The following is an 18,417-nucleotide window of genomic DNA, read 5'->3' as shown; positions in this document are numbered from 1 at the left end:
TGGACACCATATATGCATGAGTACAAGCAGCACTGGTTACAAAGACAGTGGGTGACACAATTTAAAGCACAATAGTGGTAGCATCAAATTGCATTGTGTGCCAGTGTATAGAACTAGGCTGATACACAGGCAGGTGTGAACGCTAGCAGATACGTAGACACCATATAGAATTTTTAGACATCTTTTCTTGCCCCCCTACCACACACACACACGCACACACACACACTTACACACAGCCAACACCCTCTCCCTCCCCTCTATCTCTTCTGAACCCGAGGACAGACAGAGGCGGCTCTGTGTTTGAATTAAAGGGCTACGACAGGAGTGGATACTTCCCTTCCCTCTGTGTCAAGCTGTATGTAACAGGGTCGCTGTCACCGGTAAAATAAACCATGCATGCCCACATGGCAAGGTACAACAGCTCCCTGCCTGACTTCCTGTTTGCCTTGTGTAAGTCAGACGTGGGATCCTTGTGTGAGCTCTGCAACACACTCTCAAAATGACATAAGATTAAATGATGAAATCCCATGCTGTGATATTTTCCGTGTATCCCTGGTGGCGGTTTTTGTCTTATTGTTTGCTCTCGCTGCACCTTGTCTCTGAACATGCATGGCTGCCTTTGAGTGAGCTGGGGAGTATGTGTGTACTGTATGCAAGCAAGGTGGGAGGGGGTTGGGGGGGACAGTAGTTTTGCTGAAGGGAATATGTAGCTACCTCTTGAGTGTGTGTTTGCCTGTGTGCTCTTTGGGACATCAGTTCTCCTGCAAATCACCTTGTGCACTTTTTCAGTGTGTGTCGTGTTTTTCATGCAGAGAATGTGCATGTGCTTGCATGTGGCTGCACTTGCTCCTGCATCAGTTCAGGGCTAGCGTGTACGTGTGTGTGTGTGTGTGTGTGTGTGTGTGTGTGTGTGTGTGTGTGTGTGTGTGTGTGTGTGTTTTTAGAGTGATAATTCTGCTGAGAGGCAGGCAGACAGTAGGGGAGGGTGAAGGAGGAGGAGGAGGAGGAAGAGGAGGAGGACTGAAGACAATGTAAGCGCTGCAGTATGATCCTGTATCCATCAGGCTGCCTCCTGCAGTCACCGCTGCTTAAAATGCACTGCCACAGACACACACATGCACACTCTCCCTCTCTCACATACACACACAGGAAATGGCCTCAATCACTGTAGCACACAGTCCACAGTTTCTCATTCCAGATGGGATTATGATGTTATTACTGCACGATTACACCACATAACTATATTAGCAACAGAACACAACCTGGGACTTCTCAATCAGTCACCTTCCCTTTATACTGAGAGGACTTTTCAACAGCCCCTCCCTGCCTCACACACACATACACACTGTACACACCCATAACTAACAACAGCAGGAGTCAGCTATTTACCTTAATCTTTATCCTCCCTGCTGCTGGTGAATTAGCTATTATAAGCATGATTTAACGATGTTTGTGCTGTGATGTATTGCCATTTTTATGTCTCTGACTCCATGTTGATCCAGTGATGCAACAAGATTTGTATTGTATTGGGAGCTTTTTGCAGGTGGATGTCTTGCAAGCCAGCTGAGAGCAACGTCGCTAAAATAGCATGAACGATTACTCATGTGGGTGGATCCACCCTCACTTCCCCTCCCCACCCTATGGAATTTGATAAGATGGAAGGGAAAGGTGGTCAAAAGAGAAGAAGAGGAGTAGAGAGAGGGGTTAGGAGGATGTGAAATTTTTTAAACAGGAGAGGGAGGGGAGGAGTGCAACCAGGAAATAGATGAGATCCAAAAGCTGTTTCAGATTGAGTCAACAAGATAGAGAAAGAGAGCGAGAGAGTGAGAGTGAGAGTGAGGGACTAGCACTTCTTCCTGTAACGATGAAGTAGTAAAAGAACACAATGCTTTTAAATTCAAAACTGTGCACGCTCATTTTGGAATCCTCCTTTGTCCCTATTGAAACGTCATCTGGAGAGAGAGAAAAATACATTTAACACGGGCGCAAAAAGCTGCCACCATGTTACACAATTAACAGTGGAGAAGAAGAGAAAGTGGATTCTGTGTCAGTAAGATTTATTTGTCTCATGCCCACAAAGCACATTTGACTTGAGCTGAATTCTTTTCTGTTCAGCTGAATTGAGAGAGGTGTGGCACCGGAGTCCTAAAAGGACCTTATTTGCCTTATTCAAAAGAGGTAATGTGATACCCCATAAATATTTCACATCACATGGCAAGACATGGGCTTCCTCCTGCTGCTCAGAGATATTTGCTCAGGGGCTGGTTAGGCAACAAAGCACACCACCACCACCACTACCACCACCACTCCGACACTCCCTGAGGTATCTCTTTGAGGGTTCTTCTTGCACTCCTTTGCCAGCTGACAATTAGCATGCGGTCGCTAATGCACTACAAGCTAATTGAGCACAAGGGGGCTGAAGGTGTCAGTCACTGGAGACGGCTTGTGGTGTATGCGTATCCTAGTAGCGAACACTAGTGCCATTTTAAGACAAGAGAGGAAAAACTTTATTGAACCAACTGAGAAAAGTGGGTCACGACATGAGCAAATGTAAAGTCAGTGTAAAAAAGGAATTATGTCTCAAGTGTTGAATTGACAGTATGAGTAATAAATATGGATAATAAGCTTCCTTATTGTCATGACTCACATTTGCTACTTATAGTACTGGTGCTCAGAACAAACATATATATATATATATCCATATCTATCTATCTATCTATCTATCTATATCTACATAGCTATATATATATATATATATATGAAAATAGAGAGAGAGAGATCAACCTGACCTAACCTACAAACCAAACAAACACACACACCATATACAGTAATGTAAATCAATGTTACCTCGAACTGTGCACATCACTGTGCTGGATATCACGTGCAGCTATTGTAAGAGCTGCCCCGAGGTGTGCGCATGTGTCTGTGCAGATATGCATGCACTAGTGTGCAAATGCATGCTTGCATTGTTGTTTGCATGCACCACTGGTGCAGTGAGTAGTAGAAGATTTTCAGACCGTGGTTTTTAAAGGTGAAGGTTCACCAAGGTTTTAAAATGCTGAGTGGGTGACCTGCAGACTGAAGGGCGTTCGACAGGGAAGCTTCTCTGCTTCAGAGAGAAAAGAGAGAGAGAGAGAGTGGGAGAGGACACCTTGGTGTGTGTTTGGCCTGACATTCCCTCTGACTTGGAAAGCAGGAATGGAGAGAGAGGGAGGCTGTTTTAAAGACTGCTCTCTTATAACAGGAAGTATCTGAACAGTGACTCACACACTACAGGGAGAGAGAGAGAGAGAGCAGGGAGGCTCTGTTCATTGTGTTATAACTGTGTATCACTAATATGCATCTGTGCTTCTGTCATTACATTCATGGGTGTGGATTTTTATTCAATGCATGTAATAATGAACATCAGTAGTGACTACGTGTGTGTTCATGTGGGAGTGTCACATTTTTCAAAGCATGGAATGATGTCTTTTAGCACCCATGTTCCATGTTAAACATACAGTGTGTGAGTGTGAGTGCGCACACACACACAATGCAAGCATGCATTTGCACACAAAGTCCGATGGTGTGGATGTCGACGTGTGTTTTATGTGTGTGAGTAGGTCACATTTCAAGAATTCACCTCTGCATTTTGGTAGCTGTGTGTGCGCGACTCTGTGTGTACATGTGCGTATGTGAGCGTTTGAGGGGCTATTAGTGTGTTTTCATGTGTGTGTTTCTTCTCCTGAGTAGATCATATTTCATCAGGCACATAATGACGTACTTCACAGCCTCGTGTGCTCATCTACATGTGCGTGGATCTTACTCATCTGTCAATGTGTATATGAGTGTGCGCTTCAGCATATATGTGCAAATGCTCAGGGAGCACCCGTGGAGCTCCGGGGGCCTGCAGATATGAAGCACTGTGCCCGCCGTTACAATTCAGGGGCTTGTTGCTGATAAGATGTCTGTGTGTCTTAACTCACCGGTACATCAGCAGTCAGCAACGTGGCTCCCTCTCACTGCACGCATGCTGAGCAAACAAACCTGACCTCTGCACAACACCCACAACAACACTATGGAGTGACAGTTGTTACACACGACTTTAGCCAACAATAAGATGGACTATAAGGTGATCTGTGCTGATAGTCACAAGGAACTCAGTGTAAGTGTTAGAAAAGACACCGATCCACACTTACATATACGTAAGGTGTAATCTGATTTATTGTGACTGAATAACTGCATTCATTCTACAATTTGTACACCACTGGGTTATCGCATTTATTTTCCAAGCTTTTCTAGATTTTCCAGTTCTGCGAGGGTGTGAATTGTAACCCTTTTTGTCTGGCATTTACTTGCCTTGTGTGAAACAGTCCAGTGAATCTACTAGTTTCAGCATTTCTAGGCGTATTTTTCAAACATGAAGCAGCAATCTGCGTTGTACTTGCTTCATAGTTAAAGCTATTAAGAGTGACCTTAAACTCTTGCTCAGTTCTTTTGTTTGTCATTGTCAAGAGTGTGTGGAACAGGATTGACAACCTGCTTGACTGAAAACAACTGATTACGCTGTAGTTGGGTGTCGCAAGGAAGGAAAACAAACAAACAGTAAGAGAATAAAAACAATAGTTGTCTTAGTGGAAGAGATATCTATTTTAATATTGTTTAAAATCTTTTTGTTTTAAGCCTGCCAGTTAAGGCAGGACAAATGTGCTTTTGTACTTTCTTTGAATGCAGTTTCATTACTTTCAGGGATTTTCCCTATGAACACAAGAAATTGATTTTCCACATGCTTAACTAGTTATTACTACTACTACTTACTCATTCAGACTTTCAATCAGTCATATTTTCTCTTGGGTGCTGCACTTTACAATAAGATAATGTAAATAAGACGGCTTTATCACGTGTAGCCTCATGTTTTTGGCTTCCAAACAGCTGTCCGGGTGTTGGAGCAGGGAGGATCAGGCAGGATGACTCTCTGGCCATCTCATATAATGACACTCGATTGACAAAGAGTTAAATGACATCATTGTGTCCCGTCGCTTTGCCATGACATCATTTTAAAGCATCTCGTCAGTTTGAATAAGACGCCGATTGACATTCTCACACTCTTTGCTCACTTTTTGTGTGTCCTTAGCAGTACCAACAACTTTTCGCTGATGAGACAATAGCAGATAGTTCCATTTAATGCGGGAGGAACCATTCGGCCGCGGGATAGGGGTGTCAGGAAATTACCAAACCTCGCGCTGAGGCACTAATGCTGAAATGCTTAATGGTGGTTGCTGCTGTATCCATAAACATTTATGTGACTTTATACATTTAGTTTCAAAATAAAACGTATCGGCAATATGCAAATAATTGCGAAGAGGAAGCCATGTCCACCCCTGCGGGACAAAATGGACTCGACCTACTCAATCATGCACTTCAGCATACACTGCAAAGAGCATGCTTTCACCTTTAGGATTGTCTATGCTTCTTGAAGTCACCCTGGATTATTCTTTTGGACAAAGCAGGTACGAATATCTCTGATTTTCTCTCTGTAACACGCGTAGTATACTGAACCACCTCACGCGCTTTGAATGGGCTGTAGGTGGAAGGCGATTGTCTGATCTTGATTTATAAATAGGTTACACGCAAGGGTGTAGTTGTTGATGAAAAAAACAAAAAACAAAACAAAAAAAAAAAAAAACAACAACCCTGTCGATCATCATTTCAAGGCAGCAGAGCCACAAGTGTGTGAGAAACAATTTCCAGCATCCACTTTTCATAGACACCAGATAACTTGCAGTAGTTTTATGATACTCGTCATCATACTTAATGTCAGGGTTTAAAAAGCTGTCCAGAGTCAGTTATTCTAATGAAAACAAATAGGAATAAACTGAGCATGGCCGGAGTCATATCCTCCACCAACATCCCAGAGGTGAAGCAAACTTTCCACCAGCTCACCAAACACACTCATCTCTTCCTTGAGTATTTGTTTGGACAACACACTCTATCACCGCAGCATCAAACACACAGATTCGTGATAAAAATAAAAGTGCAAGTAGATTTTTTTTTTTCTTAAAGAGGGCTGAGAACAGAAAACATTCAGAAGATGAAGAACACTTTCTCCTCTCTTTTTTTAAAAGATTGTTTTATTCACACAGAGACAGACACACAGGGTGGAGGTGGACGTTAGGGAGGGGTAAAGGGGGTATATCCATATTAGGAAGTCGTGTCCTACATAATAGACATGGCACAACTGCCACTGAGCAAGGCACAGGTGCCCGCAGCCGGAACAGCTCTTCTCGTCATTAACATGAGGATCTGAAACCGCTGGAAGATCTCTGGTGTATCGCGTTTCTTCTTCTTTCAATCTCTGCGCCGGATCAAGCTCTCACAACTCATCTGCATGCGGTGTGTGTGTGTGTGTGTGTGTGTGTGTGTGTGTGTGTGAAGAGAGAGAGAGAGAGAGAGAGAGAGAGAGAGAGAGAGAGAGCGCATGTTGGGGGGGCGGAAACGTGGCGAGGGAGGAGTGAAGGGAGGAGGGGTCGGGTGTTTCATGTGTGTGTGTGATGGGGGGTCTGTGCATGTAACTTTTCCCCCCCCTCAAATGATGATGCATCTACAGGATGTGAGCCTGCTGTTATGGTAAAGGGACACAATGGGAGTAAAAGATGTCGCTCCGGGGGGTCTCAGTGCAAGACAATCCCAATCAGTGACGTTTTCTGGTGTCTCCTGACGTGTACGTACAGGTGATTGAAACAAAAATTAGGGTATGTGGGCAGAAAGGAAGCACGCAGACCTATCACTGAGAGCGCGATCAGCCTGTGGCACCAACATGTCTTTTACGCACGACGCCGATTGCGCATGTATGGTGCCGCGACTTCTGGTGAGCTGGGGACAATAGTTCAATGTTGCCTCTTCTCTTTTTTACACACTTCAGACTAAACATACACTCACACGAACACACCAGCTGATCCAGCTGATAGGAAGCGATGGAGACATACATGAAACAAAGACACAGTGGCGTGTGTGTGTTTGTGTGTGTGGGCAGAGGTTTAGTGATAGGGACTCCGTCGTCAGGACAAACTTTTCTACTTCTCCTTTTTCGCCCTCGATCTTGTCCTCGGTGTTTCACACACGCAGGGCTTCTTTCCATTCACGGTGCGTTCAGGTGCTCCTAAGGGCTCCGCCATTTCCACGATTCAATCGCGCGAGTTAGATGAGAAATACCCGTGCTAAGTTAAAGAAGGGGGAAGACAGCTGCACTCTCTGCTGTGATGCGTGGGATGTCCTCTGATCACATGTGTTTCATCACAAGAACATCTGTGTGAGCTTACTCTGTGCACCTCCTTACAGATGAATTATGGGAAATCGAGTGGACATTTGTCTCAATCAGTGTCATGGAAAAAGTCAGATTTCAATCATATAGCATGCAGAAAATAGAGAACACTTCCCAGAGCTCAAAACAAGTGTCTTCAGGTGTCTTGTTTTGTCCAATTAACAGTCCAAAACCAAAAGCTGTACTGTATGATATCATATGACTAAGAAATCAGCAAGTCCTCACATTTGAGAACCTGGAACTGACAAATGTTTAGCATTTTTGCAAGAAAAGCACTGAATTGCTCATCAAAACAAAGGTGCTCATTTGTTTCGATCCAGCCAATCTCCTAATTGTTGCAAAACTAATATCAACATGGTGTACCATAGCAGTTCCTTATTATAGCTTAAATAACACAGCTAATATCCCACAGTCCAATGCTCCAGTCTTGGACATTTAATTCAAGACACATGGCCTGATATGAGTCAAACTGTATGCACCAGCACAGATACAGTAATAAGGAAAACTCCACTTTTCTCTGGAAACTGGATCGGTGAGCTACCTATTAACCAGAAATTTACGACGGAATTTCTACGTTTGCCAATTTTATCTCTTGACTTGCGACATTTCCGACAACGCGTGAAGGCAGCACCAGTGAAACGACAAGAGACGAGAGAGAGAGAGAGAGAGAGAGAGAGAGAGAGAGAGAGAGAGAGAGAGAGAGGAACAGCAGAGAGAGAGGAACCTGTACTGTTCTACAACACAAGGAGACAGGAATTCGCCACAGAGAATAATAATTGTAGACGATTTTTGCAGAGTTGAGGCTCGGGTCGCCATTGTCAGCCGCTGCCCTGGAAGATACAGTGTGTCCCTTCTTATCTCAGCTGGATCTGGACTCTTTACATTTGCTTTTTGGAGAGCTGCACCGGTCTCCTCTCTCTCTCTTAATTTTTTTTTTTTTTTTTTTTTTTTTTTTTTTTGGTGCGTGTGTGTGAGTGCTTTGAGCTCAGCGGTGTTTTCACTGGTAAGGAAGTGACTGTATATCATTGTTATTGTTTGTTATTTGGAGGGTGCGTTCGTGGGGCTGCCGCTGCTGCCGATGCCTCTAACGCAATCTTTGGCTATTACAGACTCTTTGGTTTTAACCTAGTCATTTCCTTAAGAGTGTAGGGTGGACTGATTAAGAAACGGGCAGCAGACTACATGTGCTACAGCGGAGATAAGGGTCATTTTGAGGAATGCTTGACTGATAGCGGAGTGCGAGAAAGAGCCACAGTGCTCCAGTGATACAGTAAGACTTGCACATAACAGGCAAAATGAAGTTCTCACATGAATTCTACAGGCAATATGACAGTGTTATAAAGTAGCACGAGAGAGCTATAAACTTAAACTAACCAGCAGCAGGAGCCCTGAAGTGAAAATTACAGCTACAACCATAGGTGATAATGGGAGGAGGAGAAAAAAAAAATCCATAAAGGTAAAGATAAGGTCACAATAAAAGCCATTAAACATTAAAGATACCTATCATAGCGATATTCGAGGAATATGAAAGGATTGTCCTAGTGATCCTCCCCCAGGGCCAGGCTGGAGTAGTTATCAGAGGAGATAGTTACGTAAAAGCACATAGTTTGCAGGAGAGAGAGAGAGACAGAGAGAGAGAGAGAGAGAATACAGTGGCCGCGTGCACGTGCGCGCGCGCAGGACTAAACAGGCTCCCATGGTGTTTGTAGTTTACAGATGAGAGAGGGAAAAAAAAGCTTAGAGGTTATATTTTCTGGTGTTGTTGGAATTTTGACGCGGAGTAGTTGCATGTGTGGGGGGAAACACACACACACGCACACACACGCACGCACACACACACACACACACACACACACACACTGTAACATCCCTGTTGTCATTTGTGTGCAGTACTTGAGTGTATGTAACTCCTATGAATGCGTGTTTGTTGGTGCATCCTGCATGCTTTTCCTTCCACTTCTGTGTTACAAACTCACAGCGTGCATGGGATCATCAGCTGGGAGTTTTCTGTACTTGACAGCATTTCTCCCCTCTCCTTTGATATTGACTTTCTGCGGTGTATTGCTTTTCCTCTCTGGTGGTGTAAAGATACAGTATTTTCCCCTGTGTCAGGTCACACACACACACACACACACACACACACACACACACATACAGAAAGCGATAGAGAGGAGGGAGGGAGGGAGGGAGACAGCGTTGTTTTGCAGACAGGATTACATTGTCTCCCCCATGTCAGATTTCAGACGTTATGTTAAATGTTTCTTCTACAGCTGCAGCTCCCACTCTGTGGTTATGCCAGTAAATACAACACCCTGCAACACAGCACAACCACAATAAATGATCTAACTTCAGCAAATTGACTGTTAGATACAAATAGTCCTTAAGAGCGCCACCTGTTCTCCAAGCCATTCATAGTGCTAGAAATAGATCTGAAGAGAAACATTTAGTCGGCGGAGCTTTAGGGAAAACGTAAAGATCTGCTTTTCTGAACATTTGATTGAGTTCTGTGTAATGACAGGCCGACTTTTGGCTACATGTCTGCTCAAGGGAAACCCGAAGGCTTAGAGATGCTTGAAGATGTCAGTGTGGGAGTGTTTTTGTTCGATGGTTATGTCATACAAGTGTCTAAACACTGTCATGTCTGAGATCACTTGTTGAGCATTGTTAAAAGAGGCGAAAGAGGAACGTGTCTGAATGTGACATATTGTGGCTATCAGTGGACTATGACAAATGTGATTCATGTTGAATCAAGCCTCCACCGCAGTTGCAACATAGCCGAGCCTGTACAGGAAAATGAGATTGTTTTATTTCTTCGCAGAGCCGGTCACAGATGCCTCATATTCACAAACTGATCCTCTGAGAGCTCACACATGACTCGAGTGAGGCTTTTTGCATTTGATTGCCTTCCACCATTGTGCCTCTTTTCATACACTGAATAAATGCTTCATACATTCAGCTTTTGTCAATAGGACTGTTTGTCTTTTGTAAGCAGCTTGTGTGCTTACTTTTCCATCCCCCTGCTTATCATGATCAAACTTTCAACTCTACCATGACTCTTTATCTCTTGGTTGTTTTGCGAGGCCCCCCCACCCCCCCGCCCGCCCGCCATGCCATTTTTCTCCCTGTATCTGTGGGAGTAAAATTAGCAATTTCATTTTTTTGTCTTCTCCCTTCAGAATGTGGAAGTGTTTTATTGGTGTGGCGAAAAACAATGAGCACAAGGCACGGCTTTGTGGTGGCAGAAATGCATTTTTAACCCATGTGAATGAATGGCGCCTCACATTCCACAGCAGCAGGCCCTTTACTGAATGGCAGCACTAACTCGGCTGTTTTCATTACTCATTACTGCCTTGTGCCTTTTCACCATGGACATAGTCATTTACCTTCACCAAGTGAGAGGGGGTTCAACACTATACACACTCTGTCATGGGAGATTTTTGAAGGAAATATTAGTGAGCTGAATATGGGGCAGATTTTTAAAGGTACTGGTTCTGCTGTTATGGTCAAAACATGTATTTTTGACAATGGACCAAATGGCTATGTGTAGCGTGAAAGGTGTTGCTCGAAGTGATGAACACACGGTGAATCATCACCCAGTTTATAGATTTCTAGCAACTTTTAGCTCATTGTTTTGGTATTATGGACTCTTCTTATTCACTATCATTGCTAAAGATCCTCCTGCCTGTTCAGAACCCAACATCAGAAACAAAAAATTAGCAACTAGCTAACATATAGTGGAGCATTGAGCAGCTTAAGAACAGATTTTCCCCTCCGGAGCTGGTGCAGACCTCACCAGAGCTCAAAGGAGAGTAAGTATTGGTCTTATATTCATCGAACATTTGCTAACATGTTTTCCTGATCAACTTAAAAGTTGATGATATGTCAGTGCAGTGTTTTGCATGCGGATTGTTTCTGCTGCCCCTAAGTGGCCAAAAAAAAAAAAAAAAAATACAAATTAAAAAATTGCAGGTTTAAGAATACTAAGGTTTTATTCTCTCAGTTGGACTGTCTTTCTGCTTGCCTTACATTTTTACAAGCAGGTTTGTATTTACTCACGTTATCAGGTGCATCTCCCTGTTAGTATGTCTGGACTGTCCTGGAAAATGGCAGTGGCTTCAGTGTCTAGACCTCCTATAGAGACCTTTGGAGCGATGAAAAGCAGTTTTTTGAATCTAGTGTTACCGTGGAACAGGGTCTCTGTGGGTGGTTTCCAGCACTTTGTGGAATTCACGTCTGGAAGACTTCCAGTTGCGTTGTACATGTGCATACTTATGTCATAGACTGAACCCATTCAGTCCCTCATAGAGTGTAATTGCTACCCTATGTCACCTCCACTTCTTCACCTCTGCCCACACTGCTCACGTTAATGTTGCGTGGCTTTGAACTTGAATTAATATCTACAAAAAATGTAAAGACAGACATGTTTTCCTACAAAGTCAGTCTGTTGAAGTCTTGTGCATCCTGTTCTTTCTCTCAACTCTTCCTTGTTATGCTTTAGATCAGTGTTTCCCAACCACTGTGCCGTAGCACATAAGTGTGCTGTGAGAAATCATCAGGTGTGCCGTGGAATATTATCCAATTTCACTTGATTGGTGTACCAAGGCTTAGAGCACCAATCAGGTGAAATCTCCCTGTGTGTCTGTCTTCAATTCCTGCAAGAATATCAGCTTAGTGTTCAACTGAACAGGCCCAGGTTGCACACTGAGTAAATTGAGTAAATTGACACTAGATTTTCATTATATTTCAATAAATATGCTTTTTTGTGATATTTTTGTTTGGTGGTGTGCCTTGTGATTTTTCTAATGTAAAATATGTGCCGTGGCCGAAAAAGGTTGGGAAACACTGCTTTAGATTGTATCAGTCCTTTCTACATGAAAGCAAAGACGTATCTGCCTTCTCTGGCTTAAGTAACTTTCTGTGGCGCACTGAGGTTGGATTATGCAGAGCAAATAACAAGTGCAAACCCATTTTGGCAGCTGTTCCCTTTTTGGGGGGGTTGGGGGTGTGAAACAAAAAATGAAAATGAAGGGAAAAAAGGAAGAAGTGCTCCTCTCTGTGCTGGTGGTCCAGACACATCATTTTAATACAAGATCTAGTGTCTGTTCTGTGGTGATGGCATTGATTCCCTGCTGCATGGTGGGGGTTTCCACTCTGAAAGGGCAGTCTCTCTGTGTTAGCCTAGAAACACCAAGATCCTGGATTAAATTATAAATGAGCCCTCCATGGGAAACGTACTGCTTACTCAGAAGGAATTTACCTTTCCTGCAACTGCCACACTACTCATTTCCAGTATATCGATGTGTCCCAAAACATTCCAGGTTACTCATTTTCTTGAAACTTTACTAACAGGTGGGCAGTTAATCCCTTTATTTGGGTCACACCTGTATTCTCCCCACCCATATGCATCAATAGAGTCTCTGCCAAAACAAGCAGCACTGACCAGGTAGTAAAGTGTGAAGCCTGATAGCTGTGTAAATTAGACCCAAAGAAAATGATGTAGTAATCAGAGGATTAAGATAGGAGTGGGGTTAGGGTTGGTGGGGGGTAGGGGAGGTGCTGGCAGGGGGATTTAGGCACATGGCCATTTTAGCCTGCGCCCATGGTGGTGTGGAGGGGGGGGAGGAACATGTCAGTGGTGTTGTGTTGGGCTCAACTGTTGCACACACTGCTATTTTTCATTAAAGATGCTGATATCTTGTGATGAGAATGTCATCATCAAACTTTGCCATTATGACAGAGATTCAGTTTTTCATGAGAAGCTCATTGTTGTTGTGGTGGAAAACCCCTCGGAGACAGCATGGGACTCCAGAACTCCCCTGTAAAAGCCATACGACGTGGATGTTTTCACCACAGTCTGTAACATCAGCTGTGCTGAAAGCTCACCGTGCTTTTACTGAGAAATGCTCGAATTTTCTAGCAGAAATAAGGAAATATTCAGAAATAGAATCAAGTTAATGAAGTGGAAAAGAAAAGAACATGCACATTTTGTTTACGGTAATTATTTAATGTGGCTTTAAACTGATACTTCAGCGCACTCCGCTTTTATCAGGCTTACTAATAAAAAAATAACAGCCTTATTTATACAGGTCCTGTCATTACCCAAAGTAACAACAGCTGAATGTGGGTGAGGAAACAACCCACACTAATTAATTAGATCTGTACTCAAAGTTTTTTTCATCATATATTGCAAAAGGCCACAGTATAAGTATCATGACTGCAATTGTTTTACATTGACAGCTTAATGCAGTCAAGTTTAAATACAAGTGTAAATAGAAATAGGCTGCATTATTGAAACCAGTGAAAATAGAACCAAAACTAAATAAAGTCCACACTGGATGTTGAAGTTAAAGCAAAGGGAACACCTCCTCTTCAATGACCGTAATTGACATGACAGTGTTTATAGGAAACATTTCAAGTCTTTCAGTGTTGAGATCATTCGCAGGGACGAGCACAAATTTTTTAGTGATGAAAGAAGATGACTGCAGTTGCTGAAATGTGCAGCTATTAGAGAGCTCAAGTTGGGGCGAGGCATTTTGATCCAGCATACAGAAGCTGGAGTTAATGCGACTAGTTTGACATAAAATGCCTTTTCTTTCTTTACTGTAACTTAACTGTAGTGAAAAGAATTCAGAAGTTAGTGGTCGTGTTGGTCGTGTTCATCTCACACATTTAGATGTGTGTCTGCAATATTTGCTGTTTGCACACTTTTCCATTTAAATAACTCCACTGACAATTTGCCTGGTTGGACTATGACTGCTAGAAGCTGTGCTAATAAATAATCATTTCATCAGCTGTGCAAAGGCTGCAACCCTCACTTAAATCAGAGGTGGACCACACTGAGTGCCTGGTAATCTGATAATCAGGGTTGGATATCGACCCAATTTATCAGTGCAGCTCTGCTTGTATTAAGTGAGGACGCTCACAGCAGCCTGGGCCTGTAGTGATGCAAGCAGCTTTGGGGCTCCTTGTCAGTGCATGCTTTTCAAGAGTTGAACTGAATTGGATCTTTTGGGGATTTTACAGAAATGAGCATCTCTCTTCAGCTCAAATAGAATACCGCTAACTACATTACAACCTGTGTTATCCATCACCGTCACTCATGTTGATTTTCCATCTTACACATTATTGATGGTCCTATGAAATAACACTCATGAGCACACAGCGCCGTGCTGAATGTGCTGGATTCATTAGCAGTGCTTATCATGTTTAGCTGACATAGTGATCATAGTTAATAGATTTCTGCCTGTGTCCATGAACCGACGCTTGGCATTGTTGCCATGATTGCTGCTGGATTAAAGAAGAGAAATAAGCTTAGCTGGGAGAAATAGCCCAGAGAACCACGTGGCTGTGATCAGGGATTGAGAGAGAGAGAGAGAGAGAGCAGGAGAAGGGAGAGCTGCCGGGGGAAGGAACGGCACTCTTTGTCCAGCCCAGATGTCACTTTAGACTACCATTATTGATCCACTGCTTCACACAAACACATCCTGCACACACCACGAACACACACACACACACACACACACACACACACACACACACACACACGCACACACACACGCGATACCTCAATTAGATAGCATTGAAATGTGAATTGAGAAAGGATGCTGTCAATTCTGTTACACCTTTTTGCATTAAGTCAACATTTACTTTGAAACAAAGGATGTGTCAATATAATTCCTTTAAGCAAGATCATGTAAAGAGTGATGGGAAGCATGTGACGCTGAAGTGTGTCTAATAAAGCAATGAACCATGGACATGTAATATAGATCTAATTAGTAATGCACCACATCACTATCCATTTGTTGAAAGCAGCTTTCCTTACCTCTGCATTCTTTCTACCTTGTCTGTTTATCTCTGTAAGACAGAGGCCTTCTTCATGTCTGATGGGCCACACAAACTCCATGTGTGTTTTGCAGGGGTGATGGCCAGGCTCGGCAGGGAGGGGACATGGCACCCAAACTTAATCCAAACTCACAGCAGCCCAGAGGGCATTAAGGGTGTGTGGGGGTTGGGTGAACTGCTTCCTAAGCAGGGAGGCTCCTTTTTAGCATTCACCATTCTGTTGCAGTTAATAAACACTCTCTAAATGGGAATGAAAAAGTCAAATCTGGGACTTTTTATGGTTCCCTCCTGAGAAAAAACTCCTCTGATGCTTGGGAAGTCACGCTTTGTTTCCAGCTGTTTTAGACTAATAATAACAGAGAAGAAGTAGTCAGCACAGGGTGTCACCCATAGGAGCTCAAACTTCACAGACAGAATAATCCAAGGTTTGTTAGCTGAGTATTTTTTTTGACAAAGGACTTTAGTTGGAAACTACATAAAGGCAAAACAGGTAGTCGTTGGTAACCGCTTTAAATGTATGTATGTAAATACTTGCAACCTTTCATTCTCACTTTAGTTTCACTTTGATGCAAATAGTTAACTGCTACTTATTCCACCTCTTTACACACACACACACACAGACACACACACACAGACACACACACACACACACACACACACACACACACACACACACGTCTCCCTCAGGGAACCACCGTTGTTACTCCATTTGAGTGTGAAAACAACTTATAGTACAACAAGTGAAATGCCTGTTTTCTGCTCTCACACAAGAATGCATCCATCTCAACTGCCTGCATTCACGACATTGTTAGCATCATCTCTTAGTCTGGAGAAGTCTTTGCTCTTTTTTTCCAGAGAATGGAAGAGAGTGGATGTAGTTAGTGCAGATTGAAGGCCAGTGATGTTGCATGTCTGACCAACTCAGGGAAACAAGCTGGAAATGTCTCCAGGCTACTGCAGCTAATCATTCAGCCCACAGAGGAGCTGATCGTTAGCCGCTGATGTCAGCCTAACCTTTCCGCGATGCCTTTTTAGTGAGTGTGTGTGTGCGTGCACGTGTGTACATGGGAGAGGGGGGGCACCGATGGACGGAAGTTTGGACTTCATCTTGTCAATGTTTGCTTTTCTGATCATTATAGAGCAGAACGGCATCTCATTTGTGGGATTACAACTTATAAATGCAACAATTATTCTAACATGTGCACGCTCCCAAAGAACAATAAACAGAAGCGATTACATTGCTTCTTAAATGAGCAGGACTAACTCTGTTATTGACGTAGCTGCATATCACCATTGTTGTGTCCTCTTGCTGTAGGGAAAGGAAAGAAATCCTGCTCCGGTGGGCCAGACCCACTCATATGGAAATATAGAAGACTTCTCCTTTGCTGCCAGAAACTGCTGGCTCCCTCAAAAAGAGTCGAAAGAATGAGTGATACTAACAAGTGACCATATTTGTGCAACGTAAAGGCCTTATTATCAGTCAAATGGAAGCGCTAGAACATCCAAATTTGGGCAGTGCTTGTGATAGTGATGCTATGACAGTCTGACTCACTCAGTTTTTCTACTTAATGTACGACTTTGTAGCTAAGGCGTTTGGAAACAGGGACGAGGGAGAAGTACGGGAGCTCTGGCAGGGTCGAGCATGCTATAGGGTCACTGAGGACAGAGGTGAGGGGGAGGAGGGTCGCCCAGGGGCTAATGAGCTCACCCCTAAATCCACATGTGGATCAGAGGTACAGTTTAACTCCAAGCATGCATGCAAGATCAATGTAAACTGGATGCGAGCGCTTGTTGCAGGCATCATCTATGCTGAGGGTTTCTATTCAGCAAAGAGGGAAAGAGGAAAAGTAAGCAAAAGCCTCCTCATTTTTCATCCCGCTTTCCATTTTCCATTCCATATCTTTCTAGCTCATGTTTATGCAAAAAAAAAAAAAAAAAAATGGCAAAGAAAGCCTGTTCCAGACTAAAGTAGTGCAACTGCTCCTCTCTCAATCACTTAAGTGTTGTTATGGCTGTGAGACGTGACATTATGCTCACTAAAGCGAGACCCTTGTTGTAGCCCGTGCTTTGTTCATGTTGGAAAATCAGATTCTGGAGATTATTTTCGCTTTTCACCTAAGTGGCTTTCCGTTTTACAAGATAAATGTATTACATAACATTAATGAAAGGTGCCCTGATTTTACACATCAAAGTCTGTTTACAGGTGCTACTGTATATGTGTATGCAGCTTTTTTTGTGGCATCAGAGAGAGGTGCACAAGGTCTGGTAAATTGTGTCAAATGATGTCACAACGTTGGTCGAAGAGTTTGAAAATCATGTAGCGTGGAGTTGGAAAGTTACAGAGAAGCGAGCCACTCTCTGTCGGCAGCCAGGTTGCACTGTCTGAATGAAATTAATTAGTCATTTTTTAATCCATCCGTTCATTTTGTGCTGCTTAACTGGCAGGGAAGATTCATTTAATTTATTATATAGCTAGGAATTATTATGTATACTGCTGTGAAGTACTGAAAGTGTGATATATTAATAAATAATTCTTCTTCTTCATATCATCCCTGCATCATACTTTCATACTGTGGCCAGGATGATTGTGAAACAGGCATTAAATAAAATTTTATGAGGTTATTTAAGCCTTAAAAAGTCTGATTGTGGGTAATGTCGCCAGGGTTCGAAAGGAAGAAGAATATGTGGAATAAAAAGAGATGATTCTCCTTCTGTTGCATTGATTTTTTAAAACTGTCCTTTGCAACTCCAACAGTGTTATAGAAATGTAAAGCTAAAATGGTGGGGTACTCTTTTATCTCATTTTGTGCACAGTGGTTGTCTGTGTTCCTTTCCTTTCAGTGACTGAGTTAAAAAGTATATATGGCATTCTATACCTGGACTGATGGCTTATATCCAGTGTATCTGCCCTGTTCAGAGCAGAAACACCAGGTTTTTACGTTGTCTGGATTTGAGCTCCCACAATGTGTTTCCTGGGCTGCTGTTTGCTACCTCAGTTCCCAGTTGCCTCTCTGGCTGTCTATTGCTCGGGGGCCTTGCAGTCAACTACACAGGGAAGAAGAGACCAAAGACAGGGAGCTTTTTAGTACCCCCTCCCCCCCATCACACCACCACAACACACACAACCCCTCCGCCCCGTATGTACCACCACCAGCAGCAGCACCACCACCTTTTTCCATTGGCTCTTGATGTTCTGTAAAGAATCCCCCAGCACACTCACACCCTCCCTTCAGCTATCCCCCTGGCCTCAGTGCCCTGCTCCCACATTGTATCCA

At 43.2% G+C, this 18,417-nt stretch overlaps 1 protein-coding gene across 4 annotated transcripts in view; it reads left to right on the top strand.

Moving 5' to 3' along the window:
• The first annotated feature begins 5,436 nt into the window (after positions 1-5,436).
• Positions 5,437-18,417, top strand: part of LOC143324821 (zinc finger protein 516-like) — a 48,489-nt gene continuing 35,508 nt past the window's right edge. For 3 of the 4 annotated variants that reach the window (XM_076737574.1, XM_076737575.1, XM_076737572.1), the window contains exon 1: positions 8,020-8,303. The gene's annotated coding sequence lies outside the window, so the exon portion shown is untranslated. Of the gene's footprint in view, positions 5,490-8,019; positions 8,304-18,417 lie in introns of those variants that run through there. The other variant, XM_076737573.1, reaches the window with a different exon arrangement.

This window comes from Chaetodon auriga, chromosome 8, assembly GCF_051107435.1.
Source record: "Chaetodon auriga isolate fChaAug3 chromosome 8, fChaAug3.hap1, whole genome shotgun sequence".
Classification (NCBI taxonomy): Eukaryota; Metazoa; Chordata; class Actinopteri; order Chaetodontiformes; family Chaetodontidae; genus Chaetodon; species Chaetodon auriga.
The sequence above is the reverse complement of the archived record's forward strand: the minus strand, read 5'-3'. Positions and strand labels throughout refer to the sequence as shown.